This window comes from Propithecus coquereli, unplaced genomic scaffold (assembly GCF_000956105.1).
Source record: "Propithecus coquereli isolate 6110/MARCELLA unplaced genomic scaffold, Pcoq_1.0 Scaffold98, whole genome shotgun sequence".
NCBI lineage: Eukaryota > Metazoa > Chordata > Mammalia > Primates > Indriidae > Propithecus > Propithecus coquereli.
This window is the reverse complement of record NW_012156173.1, coordinates 4988154-4994290: the sequence shown is the minus strand read 5'-3', so window position 1 is coordinate 4994290 and position 6137 is coordinate 4988154. Positions and strand designations below refer to the sequence as shown.

Here is a 6137-nt window from a genome sequence, read left to right as displayed (position 1 = left end):
TGATGATAGGAAAAGTGACTTTGGGTAGTATTACAGGAAGCTTCACGGAACAAAAGGCAGAAAAGATGCTTCCAGGGTAAGCAGGAATCCATCCTCAGGATGGATCAAATTCCCAGAAGCATCTTCCACAGAGAGGGAGACTGCGGTCCCCAGACCTGGTCAGGGGGACAGGCTGCATCAGAATCACATGAAGAGCTTTTTAGGGTCCTAGCAAGAAAGATACTAATATTTGCAATTTTAAAAATCTGATGGTGGAGTCCTTTGAGCTAGCGTAGGGGTAAGAGGAGCAAGAGGGAGGCTGGTGGTGAGCAAGTTCCCTTCTTTTAGCTTCAGAACTCCTCGATCCTGGCCGCTCCTCTGAAGCTACATTCAGAATGGTCCAGAGTTTGACACATCGTCGTAGGCGTTCCTACAATACAGCCTCTAACAAAATTAGCCTGTCCCGAACCCCTGGTAATAGAATTGTTGACCTTTATACCAAGAAGGTTGGGAAAGCACCAAAATCTACATGTGGCGTGTGCCCAGGCAGACTTCGAGGGGTTCGTGCCGTGAGACCCGAAGTTCTTATGAGGCTGTCTAAAACGAGAAAACATGTCAGCAGGGCCCATGGTGGTTCCATGTGTGCTAAATGTGTTCGTGACAGGATCAAGCGTGCTTTCCTTATCGAGAAGCAGGAAGTCGTTGTGAAGGTGTGGAAGGCACAAGCACAGAGCCAGAAAGCTAAATAAGATACGAAGCTTTTTTGAGTAATAAAAATTAAAAGGCTTAAAAAAAAAAATCTGATGGTGGAGGGGACATTACTGAATTTATCCTCAGAGAACACTGCTCTTTCTTTTGGGAACACAAATGTCATTAATATTGTGTTTGAGGTAGAAGGCCCAGAGGGGCTTGGCTGGAAGGGGAGATGGACACAAAACGACGAAAGCTGCTCTGCAAAATGAAGGGTGGCCTCCCAGAGGCTGGGAGGCGTCTTCCACTCGGGCATCTTCTGGGCTTTTCCCAGAGGAAGACCCCAGTGGGAGATGATTTGGGGCTTGGAGAGGAGGGGAAGGAACCTGAAACTGGGGGGGAAGGTGTGGGGGAGAGCAGATGAGAAGGACATCTGGGGCAGGGGGCTGACAAGGCCAGGGCATGGGGACAGCAGTGACCGCGGCTAACTTGTCTAATGGGGGGAGGGGCCGAGCCATTTAGAGCAGTGGGGCCTGACACTGACTGTGGTGTTTCCTATTCTGTTCTGTCTTTGGTCTTTCTCAAGCTTTATTACCCGCTCATCAGTGTCGCCCTAGTGCTGGCAGTGTGCCAGGGGAAGGAGCGGGTAAAGTGACACCAAGACGGGGTATCGAGACCACCAAACTGCTCAAGGAAAAAGCTGAGGGCAGGGGTTCTGTGCTGGTGTAACAGGAAAAGAAAAACAGTCAAGAAAAATCTAAGTGTCCTTCTTCCCTTTTAACCCAGGAATCCTTAGAGGCCTTTAGGATGGAGGCTTGAGTTCTTTCATGTGGTTGAAGTTATTTCTCTGATTCCAAAAAGCCGGAGGACTTGAAAAGTAAACTATAAATAGGGATTTCCCTTCTGTGTCCTGCTGACCCTGAGAATTCTGTCTGTGAAGGTTTGGAACGGGGTTGCACCCAGGTGGCTCAGATGTGCCATCGCACTTGGGGACTAGTGCCATAGACCATGGGGGACCAGGGGAGTTTTACAGAAAGAGTTTTTGTTTGAGAACACTCACTTTGGTGGCAGGGTGATGGTGGGTTGACAGGACCCAGTGACTCCAGGCTTGGGAATCCTGCTAGCTTCTAACTTCCACATCTTATTGGAAAGTCAGGAAATGGCTAAAGCAAATACCCCCTTTTGCAAAGGCTAAGCACAGCTTGAGCTTCGAAAGTGAAACTTAGTTTCCTTACCCAGTTGAAGTGCTCTAAAATTTCCCTACTTTGCAATAAAATGCTGAAAAGAAAATTCAAGGCTGCTATGCTTAGAAAAGAGATGTTTACAATGTGTACTTAATTAAAGTAGAGAATAGGCAAACCCCTTTAGGGATTTTTCTTCGTTTGGAAATGCATCCTGTGTTCTAATTTTGAGGGACAAAATGTAACAATTATTGGGCATAATAAAAGGAATTGCCTCTAAACCTAAGCAGCCTCCACTCCCTGGACCTTCCTTTTTAATGTAAGTGTGGGCAATACCAGGAAATGAGCCGGGCACAATATTTGCGCTAGGTCTTCAAATCTCCACGCTGTCTATTTGGAGTCTTAGGTAAACATGCCCCCAGCCACAGAGCACGGACTTGGGCAAACGCTGCCGCCTCTTCAATAAAGCGCCTCCTCTCTGGGTTCTGATTGGCATCTCTCAAATCCATTGTAATATTTGGCAGTCAGAAAACAAAAGACACATACTGGAGCTTCAAACATTAAGTGCCTTACACAGAAAAAGACTTTCATGTCTAATTCTTCACCAAACATCAGAAAAAAATGCATATTGCAGCAGTCATCTCGCTTGTTCACAGACACTTTAATGCATAAATCTAAGTATGCACGTGTTATATTATATGAACCTCTATACAGTGTAGGTAGTGCATATGCAAATGTATTATTATTAATAGTATATAATCCTTCTGCAATGATATGAAGTAATATAAGTACTACATATAGTACATGTCTCACAATACAGAGTGTTACACATCACGCTAACATTTGTACTATTCATGACTCTAGACCACTCGAAATGTTAATTGTCATTTATTTTTGTTTTTCTTTTTCCTGAGTCGGAGCATTTGTTTTGGAAGAACAAGACCAAAGCTCACATTGTTCTAACAGTATGGCCAGCTGCTGGCTTTACCACAATGAGACCCATTGTTGGGTAGATGGAGTCCCTCAGGTGAATGTAATTATGCAAATCCTTCCCTAACTACCTCCCCCCCGCCGGCCCCCACCCCCGGGAGCACTGTCAGATCGCATTACGGGAGGCCTCACTTGTTTGCTGGGACAGTCCTCCCCACATTCTCCAGAAGGAACCTGCTGCTGGCTACCCCCATAAAGTCTGCTAGACTAAATCCTTTCACCAGCTGACACAGTTCTTCACTATGTCAGCCTCTGGAAATCACACCTTTCATTTCCTAAGGTGGTGTCTGCCCCTTATTCAAGGCAGGTTGGCAGACAGTTCTAATGCCAGAGGGAGATGGGACGAGGCTCCTTCACTAAAGACCTGGAAATGATATAGAAATATGGTCAAGTATCATTCACACGTATCCAGCCCCCCACCCTCCCCTCACACACAGGATTACTCTTCATCCTCTAGAACAATCCTAAGAGGTTACACACAGTTACGTGATTATTGAAGAGTAGAGTCCCATTCGCACACATGGGAACACTGAGCTATGTTGCTTACTTATTGACACCATACACAAACTTAGATATAGGGAACCTGGACAAAAAGCTCTCTTGAAAGTCCCCACACCCTTTAATTTACATGAGTCACCCAATGTGCAGAGGTCATTTTTTCCACATTTTTGGTGATTTCCCACAGTCACCAAAATAGAACCCTGCCTGCAGTGGGCCCTGCACAAACACGGAGGGAACGTGTACTCAAACTAACCTTTGTTTACTTTCTAGAACTAGCTCAATGAAATAAGAATGTTAGTTCAGTGATCTATTTTATGAATGAATAATACTACATTTCTCAACATTCTGTAAATTGCACTCTTTGCTAAACACAGAACAGCTAACACAAAATTCATTTACTTTAAATCTAACTCAGCCTTGAAATCAAGATCCTCAACGAATGAGATATTTTAAGTCCTGGAGGCTCTGGAAAATGTGTAAAAACATCAGTGAAGGCATGAGACCAGGCATTGGTTAGCAGAAGGAGAGGGGAGGAAAGAGATCAAACTTACTGGAAAAAAACTTTCTTTTTTTCAGAAGTTAGACCAGGCATGATGGAGGTAATGAGGGAGGACACTCACTTGTTCCTTTAAATACACAAAGCTGTCTGCTATTATGGGATGGAATCAGAGGAAATAAGAAGGTATGTGGGAGGAAGTGAATGGGTTCTGTGTATTTTTAAGCTTTTTCAGGATCCTGCTGTTCTACTTTTATAAAAGAAAAAGGGATCTGGGCTTGGGTAATAAAATGTTGCTTTGCATAATCTTCCATATTATTTCAAGGGAACTTAGGTTTAGGTGTACAAAATAAGAACAAATTTATTTATTGTAATCTACTGCAACTATACGCAAGATTTGTAAAAGGGTACTTATCACATGTAGGAAATAAAGGACAAATTTTCTAACCAAACTGTTTTATCACATCCAGGTTGTAATATTTTAAATTTTCCATTATATTTAGCTGTCGTTTAGTTCTTTCCATTGGCAATAAACAGCGCCAGGTGCTTTACTCATTGGAACATTCTCACTCCTCAAAGCAATCACACGAAGTGGGAGTTATTATCTCCATTTTACAGAAGAGGAAGCTGAGGCCTGTCCACACCGGGAACAACCATAAGCAAGAAAGGGATACTCATCTATCATGAAACAGGCCCCAAAGTGGAGCAGACCCTGGAACCTCCTGCCATTCGTGGTCTCTGCTCTGACACTCTCTCCCAGAGGGCTGGCCTGAATGATGCCACACCAGGAGTCTGGAGCTGGAAGTCCCAAGTCAGCCATCAGGGTTCCAGATGAAGATGGAATGAACTCATTACCTTCACTGAAGAAAGTACTAGCTGCCAAGACGTCATGGGCACACCCTGCAGTCACTCCCAGGAAACTGAACTTCTTTTGCCTAAAATTGCAATTGTATTTATGTGAACCTAAAGATTCCTTAAAACCACTTTTAATTCTCTTCCATGTCATGATTCCATCTGGAAATTTTTCTCGTTTCTTGGAAGCACCTGGTATGTTGTGAAATGTCTACATTATGGCATAAAGGGGAAAATTCAAATACAGTAGCCTCCCCGAATCCACAGGGGTTATACGTTTTAAGACCCCCAGTGGATGCCTGAAACCTTGGATAGTATCAAGCCCTATATATGCTATGTTTTTCCTGTACGTACATACTTATGATAAAATTTAATTTATAAATTAGGCACAGTAAGAGTTTAACAACACTACCTAATAATAAAATAGAACAATTATAACAATATACTGTGATAAAAGTTATGTGAATGTATTTCTCTCTCTCAAAATATCTTATCGCACTTGAAGCTAAGAAAGTAAAATCATGGATAAGGCGGACCATCTAATGGAAAAAGCACACCTCTTAGAATGATTAGATAAGGATCGCATCCAACGTTCTACATATAAACACGGTTTTGCATCTTTTTGACTGATTATATTGTAGGGAGAATAAGTAGTACCTTTTCCTCACCCGTCTCTGGGTTCATGGCTGAGGCTCTATAACAAAAGACAGATTTATGAGAGAAAAACATATACATTTATTTAATGCGCGTTTTGTGTGACATGGGAGGCTTCAGAAATGAAAACGCAAAGAAACAGAGAAATTTGTGCACGTTCATGCGGTGAAGTAGATCACTGTGGAGAAGTGTTATTGAACAAAGCGGGTAGGACCTAATGGTAATAAACTAGGGGGAACCTGGCAAGGCCCATTTGTTCAGATTCTTCTCTATGTCCATGTGTCTTCAGAAATTAGGACATTCCTTTCCCCTGGGATAGGGTGGGCCCCTCTAGAATGAGGGTTTTATGACCTGCATCAGGCAGAAGAGTGAGGGGAAGGTGAGAGAGACCTTTCTGCTTCTGCTGTTTTCTCAAATGCCAGGGGCTATGTTTAGTGCAGCGTGTCCTGAACCCCAGCATTGTACGTGGATTTTAAGTGATCTGTGGCCTCAATACAGTATTTACACAGTCAGGATTCTTGCCCTATTCCAGTTTTTTTCTGTTTTTTTTTTTTTTTTACACATTGTAAGCTTTATTAAAATAAGTTTACTTATTGAAAACCACAATATAGAATGAGCTAATGTAGCTTTGTGTCTTATGCATTATTTTGGAATCTCTGGCAGAAATAGAAAAAAATAAGAGTAATAGAAATAGAAAAACCATACTAAAATTATTGGCTATCTAAAGTAAGATGCTATATATTCTAAAGTATCCTGGGAAAGATTCCTAGTAATTCAACCCTAAAGAATTACAC

General features: G+C 42.5%; 1 pseudogene; it reads left to right on the top strand.

The window, feature by feature from the left end:
- The first annotated feature begins 374 nt into the window (after positions 1-374).
- Positions 375-728, top strand: LOC105827174 (annotated as a pseudogene).
- Positions 729-6137: the final 5409 nt, after the last annotated feature.